Genomic DNA, 27547 nt, shown 5'->3' on the forward strand with positions numbered 1-27547 from the left:
GGAGGGAGGGGGAGGGGAAAAAGGAAAATGAGCTAATTCCAGGAACTCAAGTGGAAAGCGAATTTTGAGAATGATGAGGGCAACAAATTTATGTGTGCTTTACACAATTGATGTATGTATGGATTGTGATGAATTGTATGAGCCCTAATAAAATGTTTAAAAAAGTAAAAAGATTTACATTACAGCCTTGGAAACCCATAGGGGCAATACTACCCTGTCTATAGACTCCCTGTGAGTCAGAATTGATTCAGTTACAGTGAATTTGGTTTTGGATTCCTTATGCCTGAGAAACTTAAGTTTTTCTTTACTTACTGCAAATTCTTACCTTTCAATATTGTTTCACAATATTCTTAGAGAAGTGTCCTCCCCTCAAGAAATGTTCTCCTTACCACGTTATGTGCTGCTGCTTTGTGCTTCCATAACACCCTGGGCTTTCCTTTATCTTAGCACTTAGAGCACCATGTAGCTGTCTATAGGTTTGTCTCCTAAACTGTGAGCTCCTTCAGAACAGGTTGAAGCAGGTTTTTGTGCTTGGCTTATTGTTCTCAGTAACTGTTTGAATGAAAAAGTGTACTCCTTTTTTAAAAAAACTGTACACTTGTTGGAAGTTTGATAGAATGATTTGACTGAAAGAATAACGGAAAACAACCTAAAACTTACTAAAGAGCGGATTAATTTCTAGCTATAAAATTTGGTCTATGCATTCCTCTCATTTTCTTTATAGACCATATTTACCAGCAAATTTAGAGCATAGAGAAACATTCCAAGAGAATTGAGCACTACTTTGTGTTGGACACAAAGCATTTTGTCATTTAATTTCACATTTAATTGTATGATGAATTTAATATCCCTTTTTTATAGCCAAGACAACTGAGGGTGTGAGTGCTTTAGATGGAAATCTAATGAAGCTGTGATTAAACTAGTATTGTCTGACTATATGTTTTCTTTAATTTTGTATATAGCCCAAATTAATGATTTTATAAAGTGAATTCCTAATCATTTGTCATCAAAAGGTATGAGAATGAGCCTTGAACACATGCTGAGTCAAAGAATTCAGTCACATAGGGATAAATATTGCATTAATAAATACTATAGAGATATGATGTTTCATATACTAAATATCTGAAATACAAGGATACATTTATGAAATTTAAAATGATTAAAAATTAAATAAAATATATGAAATATCTAGAATAGCTAAATGTATAGAGACCAAAGTTTATTAATGGCTATTAGGGGTGAGGGGTGGGAGAAAGATGTGACATTCTACTCCTGTAAGCAGTTACAGCCTTGGAAACCTACAGGTGTAATTCTGCCTTGTCCTGTAGGGTTGCTATGAGGCAGAGTCCATCAATGGCAGTGAATTTGTGTTTTGAGGGGTGACGGGGAGAGGACAGAGGGAGTCTTTGCTTAGGAGGCAATAGCTGCTATTAAAGTGATGTGAAATTTTGGAAATGTGTAGTGGTAATGATTACACAACAGTGAGCATAATTGTCACTGAATTTATGTATGTAAAAATTTTGACATGGCAATTTGGGGGTATACTTACCACATTTTTTTTAAGTGGCCACATATTTTTGGTTATTTTATGACAGAACAAGTAGGTTAAAATAAGAATTTTAATGAATTACATTTCACTATTTAAAGAATTTTTCACATTCACATATAGCTCCTAGATGCCAAATTTTACATACTTTTATGAAACATTAAAATACTACACAGAGCATTACTGTAATGGAAACTGGAATGCTTTGACGTTTAGCAAACACAATACGTTTTTGCAAATTGGACTATTATTGTTTACACTTCTAATTTTTAAAGCTTTAAGAAAAATATTAGTTCATAGTATTATGGAAATTTGAAATTTAATAACAGGGAAGAAAATTCTCAGTAAGCCATAGAAAATCTTGTATAGAGAAATAAACAGGTCCCTTAAGAATCAGATATCTGAGTTTAAATTAAAATCCTGTCATTGTTATCAGTTTGACAATGGACAAGTCATTTCTTTTCCACACTTAAATATCTTCATTAATAAAATGGAACTGATAGTAATACCTGATTCTCTAGATGGTTGTTGATTAAATCACATGCTTAGAAGAGCTTTGTGCAGTCAGTGCCTGATACATAGCAAATCCATGAGAAAAAATTTTTTACTCTTATTTGGGGAGGACATACAAGAAGGCTTCAGATTTTCTGTAATTTTTAATTCCATTTTCCAGTTTTTGACAGTTTCCCTGTAGTTTTTTCTCCAATGATGAGATTGTTTCTTAATTCATTTTATTGGTTTCCAGCAATAAATCGTATCCATGAAATAAAAGTTTGTTTTGTTTTAATTTGATTTGTTCTGAGATTTCTAAGCCTAATAATGTTAAGTTTATACTCTGTTGTAGTAGCTGATTTTCTTTGTTATCAGCTGCCAAGCAGCTGTACATTGTCATATTAGGAAGCTCCTTCCACTTTCCTGTACTTAATTCACTTGAAGTTTTCCTTTAAAGTCTCTTGTTTCCATTATCGTGTAAACACAAACTTTCTTATATTTTGATACTAGATAATCATTCTCAGTGTTTGTGAGGTTAGAATGAGACAAGTGCTATCAGTTCTTGCTAATAGGGGTACAAAACTGTTTCAAATTTCTGATCGCATTTATGCTTTTAAAAAGCAAAAATATCTTAGTGTTTTCAGTGAAGGTTTATACAGCAGTTTAAGTTCTCATTTGTGTCCATGTTCTTGATTCAGATTTTCTACTTCTGAGATGGTATATCAAAAAAGCGATAAGAAATATGGATAACAATACCTGTGCAGCACTATTGATAATAAATAAAAATTGGGAATTACCCAGTTAACTAACAAAAGTAATTTTTAATGACTTAAACAAGTGCTTATTAGTAAACAAATCAGGATATAAGACTGTATACAGAGAATGGATTGGTGTATGAATGACACCATACTTACAGGAATTTTCCTCTGAATGGGATTATAGGGGACAAATTTTCTTTTTATGGTTTTCTATATAAGTCAGGTGTCTATACGGGTCTATATAGGTCAGGTGACCTATAAATTTTCTATATAGGCCAGGTGTCATGTGTATAATAACAAATTTAGATTTTTAAAGTCACAAATGAATCAAAGTGAATACTTATAAAATTTACCAAATTTTGACAGTGGGTACCCTTATATAGTAGTAGTATGAATAATGTTTTGTCCTCATAATTTTTGTTTTTCCCATTCTGCAATTAGCATATTATTATCTTTCCAATGGAAAAAAAGGTTATTTTATAAAACATATCTATCACTAATTAGCACAAGAAATTACCATCAGGGAAATTTTATGTGACTTTTGTAAAAGTTTTCAGAGGAAAGATATATTTTCCTTATTCTGGTTATGACTATGGTAGGAGTGAGGACTCAAGATCGCTAGGATACAATTTTTCTATGTAGTATCTGATTAAATTGGTTGAAATAGTAGTATTAAAGATATAGTTTTGCTGTCTTAGAATTCTGTGAGTACAGTGATCTCTTCATTATTTCCCAACTTCAAAGTAGTTGTCATTTTATATTCTTGCTACTTTGTGTTTGGCATATATGGATAGAAGACTTGTAATAACCAGAAATACTAAACAAAAAAAAATATTAACTAATAATCAGAATGATATTTCATTCACTGATGTTCCTATTCTGCTGAACTCTTAACATGTGATAAAGAATATTTTAGATATACTTAAGCATTTGAAACTTATTATTTTGAAAACTGGATATTTTCTCTTTAATAGTTATGAAAGCAAGTTGGATAATAGTAATGTATATGATTTGTAAAGCTATTGCTTCTATTGATTAAATTCAATGATGTTCTTTGTACCATGCTAGATATTGAAAAATATTCTCACAACAACTCTTTGAAGTGGTATGTACCATAGGGCTAATTTGTCTAGGGGGACATAGTCAATATTCAAGCTAAAACTGAATTCATAGAAGAAGCACACTAGCCTGTGTGATCATGAGGTGTCCAAAGGATCAGGTATCAAGTATCAAGGAACAAAAATCATATTGTGAATGAGGGGGAGTGCAGAGTGGGAACCCAAAGGCCATTTGTGGGTAACTGAACATCTCCTTACAGAAGGGTCGCGGGGAGGAGACGAGCTGGTCAGGGTGCAGTGTAGCAACGATGAAACATACAACTTTCCTCTAGTTCTTAAATGCTTCCTTCCCCACCTATCATGATCCCAATTCTACCTTACAAATCTGGCTACACCAGAGGATGTACACTGGTACAGATAGGAACTGGAAACACAGGGAATCTAGGATAGATGAACCCTTCAAGATCTGGTGGTGAGAGTGGTGATACCGGGAGGGTGGAACAAAGGTTGGGTAGAAAGGGGAAACCGATTACAAGGATCTACATATAACCTTCTCTCTGGAGGACGGACAACAGAAACTAGGTAAAGGGAGATGTCAGAGACAGTGTAAGATATGACAAAATAGTAATAACAAATTATCAAGGGTTCATGACGATGGGGGAACAGGGAGGAAGGGGAAAAATGAGGAACTGAGGCCAAGGGCTCAAGTAGAAAGCAAATGTTTTGAGAATGATGATGGCAATAAATGTACAAATGTGCTTGACACAATGGATGGATGTATGGATCATATAAGCATTGTACAAGCCCCCAATAAATGGTTAAAAAACAAAAAACAAACAATTCAGATTTTGGTGAATGTATATATAGTGCTTAAGGATATATTTAAGTACCTAATGCCTAGAATAGGACTTGGCACAAGCTAAACACCGACAGAAATTTCTTGAACGAATGAACTATATACCTAGAAGCTCTTAAATGGCCAAGCAGAAGAAACAGTTCTGTTTTGTTAATATATAGAGAAATGAGCCTGAGAAATGCTATGCTATTAAGAAGCCAAACAGGGATAATTCCACCAAAATGTAGGTCATAGTAACAGATGACTAAATTAAGGTCCTCTTTTTTGACGTAACTGTCTAACCTACTTTCAGTATGTTTGCCAAGGTTATTAGTGGGTCAGTGGTCAGTGGTAGAATTCTTGCCTTCTATGCACAAGACCTGGGTTGTTTGATTCCAGGCCAACTTACCTGTGTGTAACTATCACCTGTCAGTGGCAAATTGTGTGCTTTTAAGATATTGAACAGGTTTCTGTGGACTTCTGAACTAAATGGATTGGGAAGAAAATGCTGGTGATGTGAGTTCTAAAAATAAGCCTATTGAAAGCCTATGGATTACTATAGTCCCCACTGTAACCTATCATGGGAAGTGTTTGGTTTAGTTATGCATTGGTAGCCATAAGTTGGAGGCAAATTCAACAGCAGCTAACAACAACAATAGCATATTTGCCTAACCTTTTTTCTTCAGTGAAGAAAGAAATGGAAAAGCTATAACATTTACCAGTGGGGGGAAATCCAGGTAGAAACCCAAATGTCCTAAGTGCCAAGTAACTAGAACAAGCATGTCTTGATGTGGACTTTGGATTGGGAGCTTCAGGTTCTGTGGAGATAACTTGCCATCATGGCACTTGGATATACTTAATTCCATTGGGAACAGCACCTTCTCTGTATAAGCCTCTTAACAGCAAAGGACAAATTCCAGTTGGAAGAAAAGTTAATGTTTAGACACCTTTTAGATATTAGTGGTTTTGGTCTATAAGATGAATTGTCACAAAAGCCTAGTTGTGACACTAGCCTCCCTCTTCTCTTCATATTTATTGTACCTTCCTCAAATATTCATGGTTGACAAGATTTAGTCTCAGATGCCGACTAGCTAGCTATGTAATCATGATGACAATCCAATGTGTTGTTGAAAGAGAAGAAAGTAAAGGTACTACGGTATGTATCAAATTCAATACGCCAGCACATGACAGTCTGCTCTTGGAATGCCGTTCTATGTCCAGACCCCTTTATTCCAGTACCAGAAATTATCTTGTTCTAAAACATCCATCAAAAGGAGACTGAGTGGGGAGGAGGGGAAAGAGGGGAACCGATCACAATGATCAACATATACCTGCCCCCCTGTGAGGGGAATTGTTTTGTTTGTTTTTTTAAACATTTTATTAGGGGCTCATACAACTGTTCTCGCAATCCATACACACATCAATTGTGTACAGCACATTTGTACATCATTCTCAAAACATTTTCTCTCCACTTAAACCCCCGACATTAGGTCCTCATTTTTCCCCTCCCTCCCCGCTCCCCCCTCCCTCATGAGCCCTTGATAGTTTATAAATTGGTATTTTGTCATATCTTGCCCTGTCCAACGTCTCCCTTCACCCACTTTTCGGTTGTCTGTCCCCCAGGGAGGAGGTCACACACAGTTCCTTGTAATCGGTTCCCTCTTTCTTACCCATTCTCCCTTTACCCTCCCTGTTTCGCCACTTACACCACTGGTCCTGTAGGGCTCATCCGCCCTGGATTCCCTGTATTTTCAGTTCCTATCTGTACCAGTGTACATCCTCTGGTCTAGCCAGACTTGCAAGGTCGAATTCGAGTCATGGTAGTGGGAGCGGGGAGGAAACATTTAGGAATTAGAGGAAAGTTGTATTTCTCATCATTGTTACATCACACCCTGACTGGCTCATCTGAGGGGAATTGTTGAATAACAGAAATGTGGGTAAAGGAATGCAGCAGCAGTTGGTGTAAGATATGAAAACAAAACTAGATAATTTATCAAGAGGTCACAAGGGTGGGAGGGAGGCAAGGGAAGGAAAAAAGAGAAGCTGATACCAAGGGCTCAAACAGAAAGTAAATGTTTAGAAAATGATGATGGTGACATATGTACAAATATGCTTGATACAATTGATGTATGGAATAAGAGCTGTAAGAGTTCCCAATACAATGATTAAAAAAAAAAAAAAAAGACTGAGTTTTTGTGATAGTGGTTTACCACAGTAGTGTTCATTGTGAAACTAGCCCATGTATTTGAAGATACTTCATTCTTTTAATTGATGTAAGAGTCCACTGAAAAATCTATTAAGATCTTAAATCTTAACATATCTCTTTGCTTACATAAAGCTTATTGTATACATTCTTCCATTAACTTATGAATTGTGTTAACTCTACTTCAGCCGATGGGAAGGCAATTTTCCCCAAATCATTGGAACCATCCTCAAAGTTTCTGAACTCTGTTCTCTACCAGTTTTTAGATGATATGGCTTCCAATAGTTATCCCAGTTTATAACTTAACAGCTCCATTAGAAAAGATAATATACATACATCTGCTTTGTTCACTACTCAACCTGTTTCTAGCATCGTACCTTATGCACATTGGGAGCTTAATATTCTTTAGATGAATGACTAGACTCAGAAATAGAGTGCCTGCTGATGGCCTTCAGAATCCTTTCCTTTGGAAACCTTGCTGATGACACCCATGGAAATCCTTTAAACCAAGTCCTTATTTTTCTGCTTACGAAGTCTACTTAATCATTTTATGATAGCTAGGCATTGAAGAGACTGAATATGAATATCCTCTGATATACAAATTTCTCACCTTTTAAGGTATTCTTTAACCTCTGGCATTTACGTGGTGGCACAATGGACAGGTATTTGATTGCTGACCACAAAATTGATAGTTCAAACCAGCCATCTGCTCCAGGGGAGAAAGATGAGGCTCTCTGGTCCTATAGAGATTTATAACCTTGGAAACCCTATGGAGTAATCTGCTCTGTCTTGGAATTGACTAGATAGCAGTGAATTCATTTTCTTGGAAGCAGAAATTTAGGAGTGACTTGTTAAAGGTCACTTAATGCCAGTAGAGGAGCTAAGATTTGAAGTCACTGTCTAGAAAGAAAATATACCTACTTTTGAAATCTTTCTACTGTACTACACCATATCCCGTCTGTTTGCTTTACACAGTCTATTTTACATACTGTTAAAGGTTATGTGGCATGTCTTACATTTTTTTTAGTTATTCAACATTATTAAGAAACACCAAAAAAAAAAGAAACACCTATTATATCTAGTTCCTCTTGGATTATTTTCAGTTTTAAAACATGACCAGAGATGTAGCAGGAAAACATTTGCCCAGGAATTCCTTCTGTGGCTTCGGTTTTAAAAGATATACATCTTCTCTCCCATACTTGCTAATTGGCTATTTTAATTTGTTACTAATTGGCAATATATTAAGACTTTAATATGTTTGTTATAAATTACCAAGAGGAATTAGTAGAAATATTATTACAAAAGAGAGGCTCTGGGAAGTATTTCAAAATTTAAGGAATTAGTGTTTTTATACCTTTTAATATTAAATTAGTATTTAATTTCCCATATTCATTCAATATTTTTATTACTGGGATGTGAAATTCTTTGTGTGATTTTGATACTTTTTTTTTTATTTTGATACTTTTTATGTACATGTTTGTTTTAATTTAAATATTAAGCAGGACAGCTTAAACTGTAGTTCAGTGTATAGACCCCTTTTATTTCTGTTTTCTAGGAATCAGAAGAATCGAGGACAATAAGCTGGGCCTCAATCCTTATTGTGCTTTCACAGAAATGACATTTATTTTCAAGAATATTTTTCATGTACAAAGAACAATTCTCGTCTATTATATATGGGATTCTGAATCTTAAAAAAGCCAGTCAGGGAGGCATTAGTATTCTAATTTTATGGTAAAGAGGCTGAGGTAAAGAGAAGGGTCTTATTCAAGGTCATATAGTAATGACAGATCCAAGATTCCAACCCATGTCTGCGTGTTCATAAGAGTCATTTTTGCCAGTTGCCTACTGATGGGCTTTGAGTCTCCACTCTGCACTCACCCACATTTACAATGATATGATTTTTAATTCTTTGATGTCTGATAACTGGTCCCTTCTACACCTCGTGGTCAGACAGGCTGGTGTGCTTCCATGTGGGCTTTGATGCTTCTTAGCTAGATGACCGCTTGTTTATCTTCAAGCCTTTAAGACCCCAGGCTCTGTATCTTTTGATAACTGGGCACCATCAGCTTTCTTCACCACATTTGCTTATGCACACATTTTTCTTCAGCAATTGTGTCGGGAAAGTGTGCATCCTGGAATGCCAATTTAATAGAACAACGTGTTCTTGCATTGAGTAAGTACTTGAGTGGAGGCCCAATGTCCATCTGCTCCCTTAATACTAAACCTATAAATATATGCACGTAGATCTGTTTCCTCACACTCTTATATAAAACTGGACACTCCCTTACTGAAGGGTCATGGGGAGGAGATGTGCCAGTCAGGGTACACGATGAGATATATAACTTTCCTCTAGTTCTTAAATGCTTCCTCACCCCCACGATCATGATCCCAATTCTACCTTACAAATCTGGCTAGACCAGAGGATGTACATTGGTACAGATAGCAACTAGAAACACAGGGAATCCAGGACAGATGACTCCTTCAGGACCAGTGGTGAGAGTGGCGATGCCTGGAGGGTGGAGGAAATGTGGGGTAGAAAGGGGGAACCAATTACAAGAATCTACATATAGCCTCCTCCCTGGGGGATGGACAGCAGAGAAGAGGGTGGATAAAGACGTTGGCCAGTGTAACATATGACAAAATAATAATTTATCAATTATGAAGGGCTTGTGAGGGAGGGGGTAGTGGGCAGGGATGGGGAAAAATGAGCAGCCGATATTAAGGGCTCAAGTAGAAGGCAAATGTTTTGAGAATGATTATGGCAACAAATGTGCTTGACAAAATGGATGGATGGATGGACTGTGATAAGAATTGTATGAGCCCCCAATAAAATGATTAAAAAAAAAAAGTCATTTTTGCACCCAGGAGGTTTACAATAGCTTAAGAATTGCACCAAACAAAAACTCACTACCATCGAGTTGATGCCAACTCATAACGACCCTATAGGACATGATAGAACTGCCCCTGTTGGTTTCCAATACTGTAACTCTTTACAGAAGTAAAAAGCCTAGTCTTTCTCCCACCAAGATCTAAACACCTAAGAAGGACCCAGTACCATCCAGTTCTTTTGATGACAGATAGGAGGTTCACATGAAATCATTAAAGCCTTGAGGAAGTACCACTCATTGCATCTGGTGAACCAGATTCATAATAATAACTGAAGGACACAAAGGATTAAATTTTTTGCCAACCCATTGCTACTGCTATTGTGAGCTTGCTATATATATGGTATATAATAATCTTATTATATACTATAACTTATTATAATAAGTTATTTAAATGCTCCTTTTAAAAAGCTTCAGTATTTTGTTAAAGATTTCCATCTAAAGTTCTGTGTACTAAAAACAACTCACACAAAGAAGTTCTGTGTACTGCAGTCATGTCAGCAGAGGAGAATGAGGCATCTTTATCATTGCATTTTAAAAATTGTCTTTTTCTTTTTTCCTGGACAAATGTATCACGTTTCCAGTATTGGGAAACCATTACTTTTACCCACTTTACTATGTTCATGCACATCTTTGCAGGATAGATTTTACTTTTTGGCTATAGGAACACTGTCCTCCCTAAAACCTGAGCCCAGATATAAAAATATAAAACTCTAAACATACAGGCACTGTATTGGTTACTTGAGTCAAATAAGACATGAAACTTTTTCTGGGAAAAGCCAGGCTGCTTAGGGTAATGCCAGATAATATGATCATATGTTATCTGGGAAAAACTGTCTACTATTCAGAAATGTCCATTTTATTCTTGTTGAATTGCCGACATGGCCAGTATTAATATTTTAGGATTCTTATTTATGGTGACTTGCCTTGTGTTTGGGATAGTTTTCTATCAGTCTGTAATGGGTCACACATGAAAATTAAGGAAAAGGATAATAAATAATAACTATTGTGTTGGAACCTTTATTGTTTGCTTGGTCCTCTTGCAGGGTAGCTAGTTCCCATTTAGCAGATAGGATATTGAGCCTCATAGTCATGAATTAATTTGCCTAATATCCTTTAGTAAGTAGATGGTGGTAATCAAACCCAAGTCTGATTGACTTCAAGGCCATTATACTTTCTGTTATTCTATATTGTCCATGACAGTGAAACTTGAGGGAGAATATGGAATTAGTTACATCAGTTTTTGTAATAAGAACTTCTTCATGCTAACTGGCTGTCTGGAGTATTTCATTTATCAGGCCGAAAGAAAATAAGGTTCTGAACTTCCTTTCTCACCCTTGTTTCAAATGTCTTATATCTACTTCTCAAGTATGTGATGGTGCTAGCAAATCTTGTCATTGTTACATTTTACTTAGAGATTAATTTCTTTCCCGTTCAGCTGGATGTTTACATTGAAGGTATGTATGCTGGATGTGAGCATAGTCTAGATCAGCACTACCTAGCATAACTTTCTGTATTGATGGAAATATATATGTGCTATTCAGTATGATAGCTACTAGCCACCTGGTATTATTGAATGCTTGAAATGTGGCTGGTGCAACTAGGGAACTACATTTTTAGTTTTGTATAATTTTTGTTAAGTTAAAATAGTCACATGTAGCTAGTAGTTACTATATTGGACAACACAGTTGTAAATACTTTGTTGAGTAATCATAGGATTTAAGGAAACTCAGTCATTGGTAGCTTCAAGGTTACTGATTTGTTTTCCAGAAACATTAAATTTGGTATATGTGCAACTTAAATCCATTATTATCATAGGACCAAATAGTGTAGAACAGGTTTATGTTTTCATAGTACTTTCTGACTTAAGAACAATTAGTTCTTATGATGTGGCCTTACTTTATATTTGCCCTTATGAAGAGATCAGCGATGATATGGGTGCTATAGGAAAATGTTTGAAGAAATCAAATGGTACCCAACTGTCATAAAGAATAGGGTCTTAAATCTGGGGCCTTATAGGATTGTCTTTAAACAAACAGCCACCTAAGCAAGGTATCAGTTAATTTCATGTGGAAGAAGCTCATGGAACCCAAGGATTGTAAGTAATAAAATCTGGAAGAGAGAATTGTATTAGAGCTTAAATTCTGAACAGAAAGCTATGGGTGATAATGAAAACCCAAAATCCATTTGCAGGGTTCCCATGTGGATTAAGCCTCTGGAGAATTTCCTGTGATTATGACCAGGGACATGAATAGCCTAGCTTTTAGAATACATTGGAAAATGGATTAATACAGGTATAATTAGGATAAATTTAATACCTTATCACTTGATCTCCCTTTTGACCCATTTCAAATTTGTTCTGGGTTGTTGTTATTTTTTTAACTTATTTTTGATTGAGGATTTTTCTGTTTTGTTTTGTTGTTGTTGAGATTATCTTTTATTTGTTTTTGGTATGTTCCTTTTTTATAAATGAAACCAAGGCAGGAAATCTATAGAGACAGTAACTGGATTAATAATTTCGTATGGTTAGGGCAGAGGGGAGGTTGGAGGGAAATGTGGAGCTAATAAAATGAGTACAAGAAAGAAGAAAATATCCTAAAATTGGTTGTAGTGATGATTGCACACTCTTTTTAATATGATTAAACCATTTAATTGTAAAAGTTTTTTAAAGTATTTTTTTTAGCATTCATGATCTCATTTGATGAGTCTTTCAGATTTGATACCTTTCAGAACTTGTGTTTGTTAATGGATCACAGCAGACTGGGAGAAGAATAAAACCATTTACTGCTATTGAAATGGAGCACCAATATGGCCTACTGATGCTCCAGTTTGCAGCATGAGGACTTGCTCATTGACTGAGATTGGAGACAGGATCTCTCTTCCTCACTTATAGCATCTGTTAATTTTCTTTTTTAAGTCTTGATAAGGAAGAAGAGACAATTTCTAAATTGTAGTCAGAGAACCACAGTGATTTAATAATCAACAAAAGAAATTGATGTTTCTTTCTAGTAGGCCCATGTAAGTCTTAAACTGTAATTTTAGTTTTTTTGTTTTGGAAAGGATAGCCCAGAACTCCAAAGTTTATAATGTAAAAATTAGTTTTTAAACTCTGTTATGTATCTTCTGAAGGTACTTTGCAAAATTAAATAGAAGATTTCATATGCTATTCGATAACAATTTGTTACTTGTAGAGTCTTGGTATATTTGTTTTAGTTTTGTCTGGTCTTTTGAAAGAATTTTTTAAAGACATTAATATTTTTATTATGCTATTTATGTTGCTAAAGTCTATTTTTTTTTCTCTGACGTATCTGTAAAATTCTCCTATTTTTTTCTATGAGTGCATACAGCTTCTGACTATGCCAGGACATTGAGTGAAGTTTCCCGTAGTGAGAAAAAGAGCACATGGGGCACATGACTTTATGTACTCCAACAATAGAGCTTTGACGACATTAGAGGTTATAAAAGCTAGAAGTAGCTCTTAAACATGGCATCGTTGGGTTGCTTTTTTTTTTTTTTTCTTCTCTGTATTCTCAGAGCTTCCAGGAGTGCATCAAGCCTGTAATTTCCTGTTCTCTGAATTCCCCCATCTTTCTGCAGCTCCAAGCTTTGTGTCCGACAGCCTGTGACTCTGCGCTAACAAATCGCTATTGTCCAGTGGGGCGAATGGTGGCTGGAACTAAAGAATTGCTGTCTGGTTTCTATTCAAATCCAGGTAGTGAGATATATGAATGGACTTCGAATCGTCATGTGAATAACGTCTGTTCGGCATGAAGGCTCAGAGCCACACTAGGAAAGATGAACTCTTAGGCTGGCCGCTAGCTTTCTTCGTGGTAGGCGGTAGAAATAGTTTCAATATTTTATTCATGCTTAATTTTCCATTTCATTGCCAAAAATGGTGTTAGCCGTTTAATTATTTGGCCACTTTTCTCTCAAGTTTTAGTGTTTCCGTTGATAATATGAAGTTGGAGAAAATAGCTTGCTTTTCACTTAGAATTAATTTTCTTTAAAAGTTTCCTATCTTACACTGATAGCATAAAGTTTTCTTTAATGTATGCATGCAAAATTGAGAGAACTTCTTTATTCAAAAAACCAATCCTTTAAAATACCAATGGAGAAAATCTTTTTTTTTAAGTTCATTCTACCTATTTCTTTGCATATTTTTCTACCCAAAGTCCAAATGTATACCAAAAAATGGAAACAACTTCAAATGCAAACATATCAACTACACAAAGCAAAGCTCATTCTAGTTAGGAATCCAGTTAGCATTGGTAAGCTATAGCAGAACGAGACTTTTAAAAATTCAGATTTGGAAGCTTGTCTATAATTCATAATTCTCATTTACTTGTGGAAAATTATTTTACCATTCTCCAATATACCTCAAAAAGACAATGCTTTTACATTCGTGATAAATCACAGGTACTATGGAACAGGAGCCTTTATGTTTCTTTTTGTCTTTAACTCAGACAGCTTTGTAAACAGTAGTGTATAGATAACAAGAGTTAGACAAAAGCAGGCGCGACTGAGAAGATGGGGGGGGGGGCCCTTGGGGCACTTCCTGTCACTCAACACATTCCAGATCACTAAAAAATTTCCACACCTTCTACATTCCCTCATGCCCACTCTACATCCCAGTATTTTCCTGATTCCATGTGGTAAAGTATTTATTACACTCCATTCGTTCATTGGGATTTTAGCAAGACTGCTTCAGAGGAGATGCATTCCTTCAGATTGCACAAAGCATAGCTGGGAAAATGGCTGGCAGCTTCAGAATCTAGTCACGATCAACACATGAGCACCTCACACATCCTTACCCTCCTTGAGGCCCCCCTCCCCCCAATTGCAGCTGGCTGACCTGTCTCACTCACTGCTGGCCTATCGAACAGCCAGAACTGTCTGGTTTTGGCTCTTGCCTTTGTCCATGTCTGGCTTAGTTCCTCTCTGTCTACGCTTGCCTCTACCCCCACCGCCCCAGGCGGCACAAGTGTTTGGCCACACAAAACTAAGATAGAAAAGGTGTTAAAAACTTCAAACTTTTCTGGATTTTCCAACAGTTTATTCTTTTGTGAATTTCTTTCTACTTCAAATATTTCATTTAAAGAAAACAAATACAAATTGAATTATCTAAAGGCAAAGAATGCAAAGCAACCTTTGTGTTCCTTGTAATAACTGACTTCATAACTCTCTCCAGCTGCGTTATGGGGTATGTATAAAAAGCTTCTGTTCTGAGAACAAAGGAGCACGTGCAGAAATGAGATTAAAAAATCCACTGACAGTATTTCACTATACAAACTACTACTTAAAAGATTTTAGTCATGCCTCTCAACAGATTCAATTTTAAAATGGCTTTTAGTTTAAAAAAAAATTAAAGTGCTTACCCAAGAAAAGAACCGAAGTAGTCCTGAACTGTTACGTAAGACTTTTTACAGTTGGATCTTTGTCAAAAGGGAATGGGGGTGGTGAGATAAAGCAGCAACAGTCAAAAAAGTTCAAGCTGCTGTAGCTAGAGGACAACTTCTGTTTCCAGATAGGATTCTTGCTGTAGAAATGGAACTTCCAGCGAGCACAGCATTCTGTCCCGGTAGAGAAATGAGTTTGTCAGTTAAGAGAGAGAGAGAGAGAGAGAGAGAGAGAGAGAACACGAATCCAGACTAGACGAGCTTATTGAACTGCGCCAGATTTCCTTGCAGCCCTGTCTGCTCTGTTCGCATTGAACTATATATGACCCAGATGATGGACAGAAGCACATTCAGTCATGTGCACACTGGAAGAAAGCGGATTTGCTGGTCCCTGGCAGTGCAGGGGTTTGTCTTCTGATTGGGCTGTGCCCTGATCAGTGAAACGTGAAGCCCTCACCATTCAGAGGTTGTAATTCTGGACTGGCAGTTTGAGTGTCTGGCTGCCTGTAGTCACTGAAGGAGACTTTGAAGGTGTTGCTTTTGTTTGCTGGCATTACGTACGCAGAAGGTTGTGCATACCTGTGGACTTGTAGCAGGAAAAGTTCTAGTCTTTCTGAAATGGAGGAAGGCTGGGCACTTTGCCTGAACCCATTCTAATATTGATGACTTGGCTCTAATTTAAACCAGTTATTCGATTTAAAATTATTTTGAGATCTTAACCGAAGTTATAGGGTCAGTATGAGTCAGAATCTCCTTGACACAGTGAGTTTGAGTTTTAACCAGAGCTGATGTCCATACTATTCTAACCCTCATACTTTGGGTTTGTTAAGATTTTATGTAAACACACACACACATATATAAAACTGACGTAAAAAAACTCTGAATTAAAATTGGATGTCTAAATAGCAAAGAATTTAAGTTTGGAATTTGGGGGCTTGGGCACATACTTAGGAGCTTCTTTTCCCTCATTATCTTTTTTGTGAGGCTGTCACTCTTATTCTAGTTTGTAGGCATATAGGAAACTGCCTGAAGAGAGCGGGGAGAACTAACAAAGTGTAGACCCCACTGAGCTGTGACATAGCCTTGAATCATGCAACACAACCACAGTTTGCTTTCTTCAGCCTGTTTAAACTAAGATCCTTGGGGTTTATTTCTCATCTTTCTGGGCCACTGAGAAACCAGGCATCAATTGTGATATTTGTATTTAGTACATGAAGGTTGCTTTGTTTGTTTAATTAATGTAAGTTGACACTAGTTTTTTTAAAAAAATTAAAAGCAACAAAATTATGTTACCTCAGTACTAACATATTAAATATGCTCCCTAATATTTAATATATTTTTTCCCTATGGACTTTCTTGTCCCTCCTGGCATTATTTGAAATACTTCTAAGCTGGTATGTAAACATACAAATGCTTTGCTATGTTTTCTGCATTTATCACACTTGTTGAAATAATCATGTGATCACAATTTGCTATAAATCCTGGGCTTATTTTTTTATGTGCTTGTAATTTCTTATAAGTGTTGGAGTCTTCTCATAACTTTGGAAAAGCTAGATTGATTCAGAACAACAGCAACAACAAAATAGGATGTCTGTGCCTTTCCAATCTCAAAACATACGATAATCAAAATAGTCTATTGATATGTGATAGATTAACCAAGGCAATAGAATGAAAAATTCTGAATTAAACCTGTACATCTGTGACTAACTGATTTCTGACAAGGGCGCTCTGTCCATTCGATGGAGAATGAAAAGTCTCCTTAATAAATGGTGCAGGGACAACTGGATTTCTACATGCAAAAAAATAAGACTGGATCCATACTTCATACAATATATGAAAATCAGTATATAGGGGCTTAGGTGGAGAGCAAATGTTTTGAGGATGATGAGGGCAATGAATGTACAAATGTGCTTTACACAATTGATGTATATATAGATTTTGATAAGAGTTGTATGAACTCTGAATAAAATGATATAAAAAAACCAGTATAAAATGGATCAAGGACTTAAATGTAGGAATTAAAAGTCATAAATTAGAGGAAAACAGTGAAGGAAAAAAAAAACCCCAAAAACAACAACCAAAAAAATGATAATTCTTTGAGGCTGTGTTTAACAATGGATTCCTAGATGTGACAACAAAAGACAGGATAGACAAATGGGACTTCATCCGAATTAAAAACTTGTTCATATAGGGAATCCAGAATAGATGAACTCCTTCGGACCAGTGGTGAGAGTGGAGATACTGGGAAGGTGAGGGAGAAAGGGGGAACAGATTACATGGATCTACATATAACCTCCTCCCTGGGGGATGGACGATAGAAAAGTAGGTGAAGGGAGACGTCGGATGGTGTAAGATATGACAAAATAATAATAATTTATAAATTATCAAGGGTTCATGGTGGAGAGGGGAGAGGGGAAATGAGCTGATACCAAGGGCTCAAGTAGAAAGCAAATGTTTTGAGAATGATGATGGCAACCAATGTTCAAAAGTGCTTGACACAATGGATGTATGGATGGATTGTGATAAGAGTTGTACGAGCTCCCAATAAAATGATTTTTAAAAACCCAACTTGTTCATAAAAAGAACTTTTATCAAGAAAGTGAAGAGACAACATATATATATGTCTCTATATATCTATATCTATAGAGAGTGTGTGTTGTAGAGGGCCCATTTATCAGATGGGCTTATTTTTGAGAATACATAAAAAATTCCTACAGATTATCAGTTAAAAAGATAAGCCAGGTAAAAAATGGGCAAAAAATTTAAAGACATTTCACCAAAATAGCAACAAGCACATGAAAAGATGTGTATCATTTATGGTTAGGTGCCTTTTGAGTTGGTGCTGACTCATAGTGATCTTGTGTACAAAATAATGGGAAACACTGCCAGTACTTCACCTCCTCACAATTGCTATTATATTTGAACCATTGTCATTAGGGAAATGAAAAGCAAAACCCCAATGAGATATCACGTCACCCCCATTGAGATAACTATGATTTAAAAGATGGAAAGCCACAGGTAGTTGCAATGATTTGGAGAAATTGGTAGTGGGAATGTAAAATGGTACAGCTGCTATGGTAAACAGATTTCCCCCAAAGTTAAACATCTTTTCCAACATTTGTTATTATTTATTTGTCTGATAAAAGTCATCCAGTAGCAGGAGGACTGAAATTTCATTGTGGTTTTTATTTGTACTTGTTAATGACTAATGACTTTAAGTATATTTTCTGAACTTATTGGTCAATTGCATATTTTCTTTGGAGATAGGGCCTTTTTAAAAAAACCATTCTTTAGGGACTCATATAACTCTTCACAGTCCATACATACATCATTTGTGTCCAGCACATTTGTACATATGTTGCCATCATCATTCTCAAAACATTTGCTTTCTACTTGAGCCCTTGGTATCAGCTCCTCATTTTTCCCCCTCCCTCCCCGCTCCCCCCTTTCCCTTGGTAATTAATAAATTATTATTATATCATATCTTAGACCATCCGACATCTCCCTCACCCACTTCTCTGCTGTCCGTCCCCCAGGGAGGAGGTTATATGTAGACCTTGTCATCTGTTCCCCCTTTCTCCCTCACCTTCCCTCCACCCTCCGGATATTGCCACTCTCACCACTGGTCCTTGGGGGGTTCATCTGTCCTGGATTCCCTGTATTTCCAGTTCCTATCTGTGCCAGTGTATATCCTCTGGTCTAGCCAGATTTGTAAGGTAGAATTGGGATCATGCTAGTGGGGGGAGGAAGCATTTAAGAATTAGAGAAAAATTGTATATTTCATCGTTGCTACACTGCACTCTGACTGGCTCGTCTCCTCCCCACAACCTTTCTGCAAGGGGATGTCCAATTTCCCCCAGATGGGCCCTGGGTCCCCACTCTGCACTCCCCCTCATTCACAACGCTATGATTTTAAAAAAAATTTTGGAGATAGGGCCTTTTGTTCATTATTATTTATTTAACTTGGGTTATTTTTGAAATTGACAATGGTAGCAATTGTACAATTCTGTTTGATGTTATTGAACCTATGGAATGTTATGATATCTGTGAGAGCTCCCAATAAAATTATTTTTAGAAATTTTGCTTGAGTTGTAGAAATTCTTCATATATTCCACATATTAAATTGTTATCTGATATATGGTTACCAGATATTTTCTCCCATTCTTCAGGTTGTCTCTTCGCTTGAAGAACCCTTTGACAAACAAAACTTTTAACTTTTGATGAAGTCTAATTTATTGATTTCTTCTGAGTATTTATGCTTTTAACATCATTATCTAAAAATAAATTGTTAAAAACAAGACTATAAAAGTTTTATTTTATCTTCTAAATACTTTACAGTTTTAGTCAGAGATCCATTTGAGTTAACTTCTATATGTGTGTGAGGTATGGGTGTTGGCTTAGGCTCTTCTTTCCCCATTGAATGGAGTACTCTTATTTGAAAATCACTATTATTTTGTCTCATTTCTTCCAGTACTACTTACTTTTATTTTTAGTTGTGTGGGGTAGGGGTGTAGCTACTCATGGTTTCATTGTGTGTGTATTTCTTAGATCTAGTGGGTGCTGTATGAGCAAGGATATAATGCATCAGGGTTGTATCTTTTCACTCTGCTTAATCTGTCTGTACTGAACAATAACCCAAGAAGCTACATTATATGAAGAAGAACTGGGCATCAGGATTGGGTTTCTAACAACCCAAGCTATACAGCTGACACAACTTTGCTGGGAAGCACTTGCTGATGTACATCCAGGACTACAGTCTTCAGTGTGAATTATAATTCACTGTAAAGAAAACAAAAACCCTCAAAACTAGACCAATAGATACTATCATTAACAGAAGATATTGAAGTGAAGGATTTCATCATACTTGGATCCACAGTCAACACTCATGGACATACTGCATTGGGTAAATCTGCACAAGACTTCTTTGAAGTTTTAGCAAAAATGTCTCTGAGGATTAAAGTTCACCTAACCCAAGCCATGGGTTAGGTCAGATGCATGTGAAAATTCAAGAATAAATAGGGAAGACCACAAAAGAACTGATGCATTCAAATGACGGTGTTCGTGAAAAGTATTGAAAATACTGTGAATTGACAGAGATGAAATAAACCTGTTTTGAAAGAAGTACAACCAGAAGGTTCCTTAAAAGCAAAGATAGTGAGACTTGGTCTCACATATTTTAGATATGTTATTAAGAAGAAGTTGGAAATGGATACCATGCTTGATAAAATGGAAGGTGCTCACGGAGTTTGATTGACATTGTTACTGCAAAAATAGACTAAAATATGGCAACAGTGTGAGGATGGCACAGCATGGTAGTTGGGTTTCATTCTATATAGAGTCACTATAAATAGAAACCAACTCGGCAGTACCCAACAATTAACAGCAACTTATGATATTTATTTAGGAGCTCTGGTGGTGTAGTGGTTGTGTTAACCATGAGGTCAACCCTGAGAGAAACATGGGGCTTTCTGCTGCACACCGGAGTTATAATCTTGGAAAGGCACAAGGGCAGTTCTAGCTTGATCCACAGAGTCAGTGAGATGGAATCGACTCAGTGTTTTTATTTATAATATTTATTTAGTTATAGATACATTTTAAATGATACATGAAATCACAGATTAATTTAGAAATACTGCTATATTTCTTTTGCATTTCATGAAACTTTTTATTTGGAAACACTTCTTTCTGGATTACTTTCCTATGAATGCCATAACAAATTGCCACAAACTTGGTGACTTAAAGCAGCATATATGTTGTTCTCTCAAGTTCACAGGCCAGAAGTCTGGAATCATGGAGTTGGCGGTGCCACACTCCTCTAAGCTCTAGGGAAGAATTTTGCCTTGCCTCTTCCAGCTCTTGGTGATTGTTGGCATTGCTTGTGAATATTTCCCTATCTTGTGATCTTCGTATCATGGTTTTTTTAGCACATTGCTACTCTTGATTGTAGTCTTACACTTGGAAGTAACCACCCACAGTGGAAAAGTCAATTCTGTATAATCCATGTAAATAAGCAAAATTTACCACAACAAAGGAATCGAGAGCAATGGCACATGTTGAGATCAGTGATAGAAAATCTACTACTAGAACTCACTGAAACAACTTGTTAGTGTTTCTTGCAGTGTAGGAGAGAGATCGCAATGAACAGGAACAGAGTTGCGTAATTTGTATAATGACCAATCTGAAGAGTAGTATACAGCAACACTCAGTATCTAGCCCAATGGTGGGCACCTGAGGCACAGAAGCAGTTTGGATAAGGTTTGTATTTGGAGGAGTTTACCATTTATTAGAGGAGGCAGATTTAGAAACTGGTTGTAACATTGCCATGAAATCAACTCAGTGATGCCAACAGGTACAAGTTGCTCTGAATACCAAGGAGAGACATGGGGCTGAGATTTCAGAGGGCAGAGAAAGCAGGCCATTTTTTTTGAGGGGGGAAAAATACATGCTTGGCTTTTTTTCTGTGGGTAATTTGGCTTTTGCCAACTCTTCTCAATGCTTTGCTTGAATTTCTACTTCACCTCAGAGGCCAGGTTAGGTCCTTGCATAATGTTACACAGGCTTCCTGCAACTTATAATAATTATAATTGAGTATTCCTTTACATGCTTGCTTACCATCTGTTTCCTCTACCAGACTATAAGTTTGTAAGGGCAAAGATCACACCAGGTTTGTGAGCACTTGAATCCACAGTGCAGAGATATTAGGCACCCAATAAATAATGTTGAAAGAATAATCGAATCCTTACCTTCCTAGAGGCCTTGGGTTCTCTCATCAATTGTATGGATTTAGTGGGTGTAGGATTTAGGAAAAAATAATCCTATGATCTTGGGAGAAACGTCTCATACCAGGTTGATAGTCCTTACAGTGGCACTGCCAGGTGGTCACACCTGCAGAGATATGCTTTATAGAAAGGATTGGTCCTTTACAAGAAAATTCCTAGGAGACGAGAGCCAGAGAATTGACAGGGAAGCTACAGGTTACAACAGATTTGTGAACTCAGCCAAGCTCAGTGGTGGCAGGGTGTAGCTGCTACAAATAAGACATGTTTTAAACAATACTCATGTATATGGACAAAAGAACTTGAGGACTGTATTTGTCCCAAACAGGTTACCTTAGTTTCTATGGAATGTGTAAAGCATTCCAACAAAAGGTTTTAATGTAGTTTTTGTTTTGTACCCATAATCATGATGCTGAATAAATGTCTTCAAAAAAAGAAAATTCCTTAGATTATGAGTTATCAATCATGGTGCTGCTTAAAAAATACTAAACATGCCCGGGACTGCCAGAAGAGCAAATACCTGTTGGAATCTTCTTTAGAAAAGTTAGGATGGCAAGATTTTGTCTCACATCCTTTGGACGTTATCAAGAGGGGCCAATTCATGAAAAAGAACACCATGCTTGGTAGAGTCAACAAAAAAGAGGAAAGCTCTTAATGAGATGGATTGACAGAAATCATGGCTGCAACAATGGGCTCAAACATGTTCTATGACTGCCTTTTAACCTATGTACAGGCTCCAGATGAGTACAAATAAGTGTTCTGGAATCCCCATTCTTCTTAATATTTTCCATAAGTTATTAGCATCCAAGACAAAATACTTGACAACTTCAGCCTTTCCTCCATTTATCATGATGTTACATATTGGTCCAGTTGTGAGGATTTTGTCTTCACAATGAGTTGTAGCGCATACTGAAGAATGCAATCCTTGATTTTTACCAGCACGTTTTTCAAGTCCTCCTCCTGATTCGATAATTTCCACATTCTGGTGGGTCACCTTTCTTTGGAATGGGCACCAAGATTGATCTCTTCTAGTAAGTTCTCCAGGTAACTGTTTTCTAAATTTAAAAAAAAATCATTTTATTGGAGGCTCGTACAACTCTTATCACAATCCATACATCTATCCATTGTGTGAAGCACATTTGTACATTTGTTGCCATCTTCATTCTCAAAACATTTGCTTTCTACTTAATCCCTTGGTGTCAACTCCTCATTTTTTACCGTCCTTCCCTCACCCACTTTTCTGTTGTCTATCCACCAGGGAGGAGGTTATATGTGGATCCTTGTCATCGGTTCCCCCTTTCTACCGCACCTTCCCTCCACCCTCCCGGTATTGCCACTCTCACCACTGGCCCTGAAGGGATCATCCGCCCTGGATTCCCTGTGTTTCCAGTTCCTATCTGTACCAGTGTACACCCTCTAGTCTAGCCAGATTTGTAAGGTAGAATTGGGATCATGATAGCGGGGCTGGGGGGGCGGGGGAGGGAGGAAGCATTTAGGAACTAGAGGAAAGTTGTATGTTTCATTGTTGCTACCCTGCACCCTGACTGGCTCGTTTCCTCCCCGTGTTTTCTAAAGTTTTTGATATGAACTAGTGAGTGTTTCTGATGCTGCATTTGTTTATTGTAATTAGTATTTTCAGTTGGGATTCTGTCAATTCCTGGAGACTTGGTTTTTGTCAGTGTTTTTATTACAGCTTTTACTTTTCTCGTTTATACCATCGTTTGTTTTTGGCTTTTTGTGAATTGGATGAAGGTTTATAGAGTATATCATCAGTTTTATCTTCAACAATTCATACACATTTTGTTTTCATGTCATTGACTGCAATCCTCTCAATGCAACATCACTTATTTCACCTCTTCCCTGTTTACTGTTTCTATTTCTCCTCATTTTCAAACCCATCTGAGCTTTGACCTGGGGTAAATCCTGACCTTTTGATTTCAAATGATTGATTTTTCTAAATAGTGTTCCTGTTCCACTTGTAGGCCTGTCTATTGATTGTATTGTTAGAGCCACAGGGATGAGTTCAGTTCCAGATCTGAAGGGTGAGTTAAAGCCATAGTGTCTGGTGTTTCCACTTATGTATCTGACCAGTAAGACTGGTTTCTATCAGTTGCCATCAATTCTTGATCATATTCTAACTCTTGAAATGGCTGAATGTTGACCAGTTCTTTAAGGTACAGTGACTCTGTGGATTCCATCTTCATTCTGCCTATGTATTTTAATGAAATACAATACAAACCTTCAATATTGCAACTTGAGGCTTGAATTTTTTCTTCAGTTCTTTCAGCTTGAGAAATTTAATTGCCTTTTACTTTCTTTGTGTACTTGGTGTTATCTCACAACTTATCTGGTCTTTGGTCATTAGTATTCAGTGCATTAAACCTGTACTTGAAATGATATTTCAAGTGGGGTACCATGGTCATCTTTTGGCTCTTGTGGACTTGTTTTAATTTTCTTCAGCTTCAACTTGAATTTGTGTATAAGCAATTGGTGATGTTTGTTCTACGATTGGCCCCTGGCTCTGTTTTGGCCGAAGAGGAGACTCCTTCATTGTCTTTTTCCATAGATGTAGTCAATTTGATTCTTCTCTATTCTGTCTGGTAAAGTCCACATGTATAGCAGCAATTTATGTTGTTGAAAAAAAGGTATTCACAATGAAGTAATTGGTCTTTCAAAGTTTATTCATCTCCATCTTCATTTCTATCACCAAGGCCAATTTTTCCAAGTATATGATCATTCTGTTGTATTCTACTTTTGCATTCCCATTCCTAGTAATTATCAATACAACTTGATTGCAAGTTTGATAAATTTTAGACTGCAGAAGTTGATATGATTCTTCAATTTTTTCATCATTGACTTTACTAGTTGGTGCTTGTATGTGAATAATAGTCATATTAATTGATCTTCCCTTTAGGTGTATGGGTATTATAGATAACATTGGACTTCAAGACAGATCTTTAAATGTCCTTTTTGATGTTGGAACACCATCCTTCTGTAATTTGTCATTCCTGGCATAATGGTCCATATAATTGTGCGATTATGAACTATGCCTGTTCATTTCAGCTCACTAATGTCTAGAACATTGATCTTTATGTGTTCCATTTCATTTTTGACGTCTAATTTTTCTAGAGCCATATTTCATATATTTCACATTTTGACTATTAATGGACATTTGTTCCTGCTGATTTTCATTTTGAATTATACTCCATCAGCAAATAAGGTCCTGAAAGTTTTGCTCCATCACCATCATTAAGGTCAACTCCACTTTAAGAAGGCAACTTTTACTCATGCTTATTTAAAGTGCCTTCTAAGAGGCTCACTTCTGGCATGACGCTTGATAATGTTCTGCTGCTATTCATGAGATTTCCAATGGCCAGTTTTCTTCCAGCCTCTTTTTACTCTGGAAACTGCTGAAACCTGTTTGCCATGGATGACCCTGTTGGAATTAGGAAAACTGGTAGCATAGCTTTTAGCACCCCAGCAATATGGAAACCACCACAGTACAGTAAACTTGACAGATTGGTGTTAAAAATAAACTAGACATAAACTAGTTCTTTTCCAGGTTTTTTAAACACCAAACAAATTCACTGCCACTTCCTCGATTCTGATTCAGTAACCCTCTAAGATAGGGTGGAACTGCCTCATAGTTTTCAAGGTGGTAATCTTTACAGGGAGGGCCTTAGTGGTGCAGCGGTTAAAGTGCTTGCTGCTGACTAAGTATCAAATCCGCAGCTGCTCTGTGGGAGAAAGTTTTGACAGTCTGCTTTCATAAAGTTTTACAGCCTTGAAAGCCTATCTAGCACTTCTGTTTTGCCCTCTTGGACTGTTATGAATGAGAATTAGCTTGATGGCAGTGGGGTTTATAAAAGCATATTGCTATATCTTTCCTTTCTCCCATGGGTTGATGGGTTCAAACTGTCAACAGAAGGATGTTGCCATGCCTTTCTCCTTTGGCTGTTTGGTTAAAACTGTCAACCTTATGATTAGCAGTCCAGCACTTGAGGAGATGGTTCGAGACTCGCCACAGGAATGTACCTCTTTATTTTACTAATTTATTCCAGTTGTTGGGAGCCATCGAGTTGATTTCAGTTCTTGGCCCAGTGCATATGTACCATAGGGTTTCCTCAGCTGTTATTTGAAAGGAAGCTTATGTAACACACAGGCTATATTTCCTTGACTTATGTCTGCTTTGTTTCCACTTTCCACCTCTATCCTTACCCTTGGTAATGACCCCAGTTCTTCTTTAGCAGTCAGCAAAAAATGAGAAATAAAAAGCGTTAAAATTTCACCTGTTCATCTTTCTAGGGTTGTTGAACCTATGGTTAGGTGGAAAGATTGCTTACACAGCTGTGACTGGAGAGGCACAAAGGACAAGTTAGAATTAGTGGGTATTTGCTCTTTTATTTAATCTACCTAGAAATGTTCAGGTTCAGGATATCCAAGAGTATCATAGCTGAAAGGTATCTTACATGAATATCTCCTACAACCATATGAATATGCAGATGGGGAAACAAACCCACAGTGGAGACCTTCTTTGCCTAAAGTAATGCAGCAAATTAGCGAGAAAGTATACCAGTACTTATCATCATGCGTCTTTTCAAAAAATAAGATTATGTTAAAGAGATAATTCCATGACACTGTTAGAAATCTGTTAGAAGAAGCATGTTTAAAATTTGAAAAGATTTCACAAGAGGCTTTATAAATCTTCAGAATTCTAAACTCTTTTTTTTTTCTTTTTTTAAAAATTATTTTATTGGGGGCTCATACAACTCTTATCACAATCCATACATAAATCCATTGTGTCAGCACATTTGTACATTCGTTACCCTCATCATTCTCAAAACATTTGCTCTCCACTTAAGCCCTTGGCATCAGCTCCTCGTTTCCCCCCCACCTCCCTTCTCCCCCTCCCTCATGAACCCTTGATAATTTATAAATTGTTATTTTGTCCTGTCTTACACTGTCTGACGTCTCCCTTCACCCACTTTTCTGTTGTCCGTCCCCCAGGAAGGAGGTATTTTGTAGATCCTTGTAATCGGTTTCCCCTTTCTACTCCACCCTCCCTTGACCCTCCCAGTATCGCCACTCCCACCACTGGTCCTGAAGGGATCATCCGTCCTGGATTCCCAATTCTAAACTCTTATCCTAGACCCAAAAGAAAGCCGGAGTTATTGGAATTGGACACATTTCAATTTTTCATCTTCAAAGAGTAAATGCCCCCCAATAAAGAGTAAATACCAGACAAGTTAAACTAATCTTTGGAAAGAGATTCTTGGCCCATTTCTCCCTACAATGTATGCATCTGACAGCTGGCCCATGCAATAATATATGAGATTACAGAGTAGTTCCATTTCTTTTAAAGCTAAGGTGGTGTATACATGCAAACTGTAGAAAATGGCTTGGCTTCATAGCAATTTAGAGACTACTTATACTTGGTAAGTAGACTCAAAAAGAAAAAAATCATTTTTTATTTAATCAACTGATACAGATCCCTTTATCCAAATAGTTCGTTTTAGAGTTATGTCCAGTGGTGACCATATTGTAACTGACATGGGAAAAATATATCCTAAAATTCAGTCATTAAAATGGACATAATTT

At 36.8% G+C, this 27547-nt stretch overlaps 1 protein-coding gene and 1 long non-coding RNA gene across 2 annotated transcripts in view; one reads left to right on the plus strand and one right to left on the minus strand.

Annotated features, from left to right (window-relative positions):
- The window catches only part of LOC123521668, a 51181-nt gene extending 35729 nt beyond the window's left edge, over positions 1 to 15452 (minus strand). The window contains exon 1 of the long non-coding RNA XR_006680055.1: positions 15153 to 15452. This is a non-coding gene — a long non-coding RNA (uncharacterized LOC123521668). The remainder of the gene's footprint in view (positions 1 to 15152) is intronic.
- The window catches only part of NR6A1 (nuclear receptor subfamily 6 group A member 1), a 232504-nt gene that overhangs the window by 97905 nt on the left and 107052 nt on the right, over positions 1 to 27547 (plus strand). The window lies entirely within an intron of this gene.

The sequence above is a fragment of the Echinops telfairi genome, unplaced genomic scaffold (assembly GCF_000313985.2).
Source record: "Echinops telfairi isolate 266 unplaced genomic scaffold, ASM31398v2 ScPeMD7_32;HRSCAF=126, whole genome shotgun sequence".
Classification (NCBI taxonomy): Eukaryota; Metazoa; Chordata; class Mammalia; order Afrosoricida; family Tenrecidae; genus Echinops; species Echinops telfairi.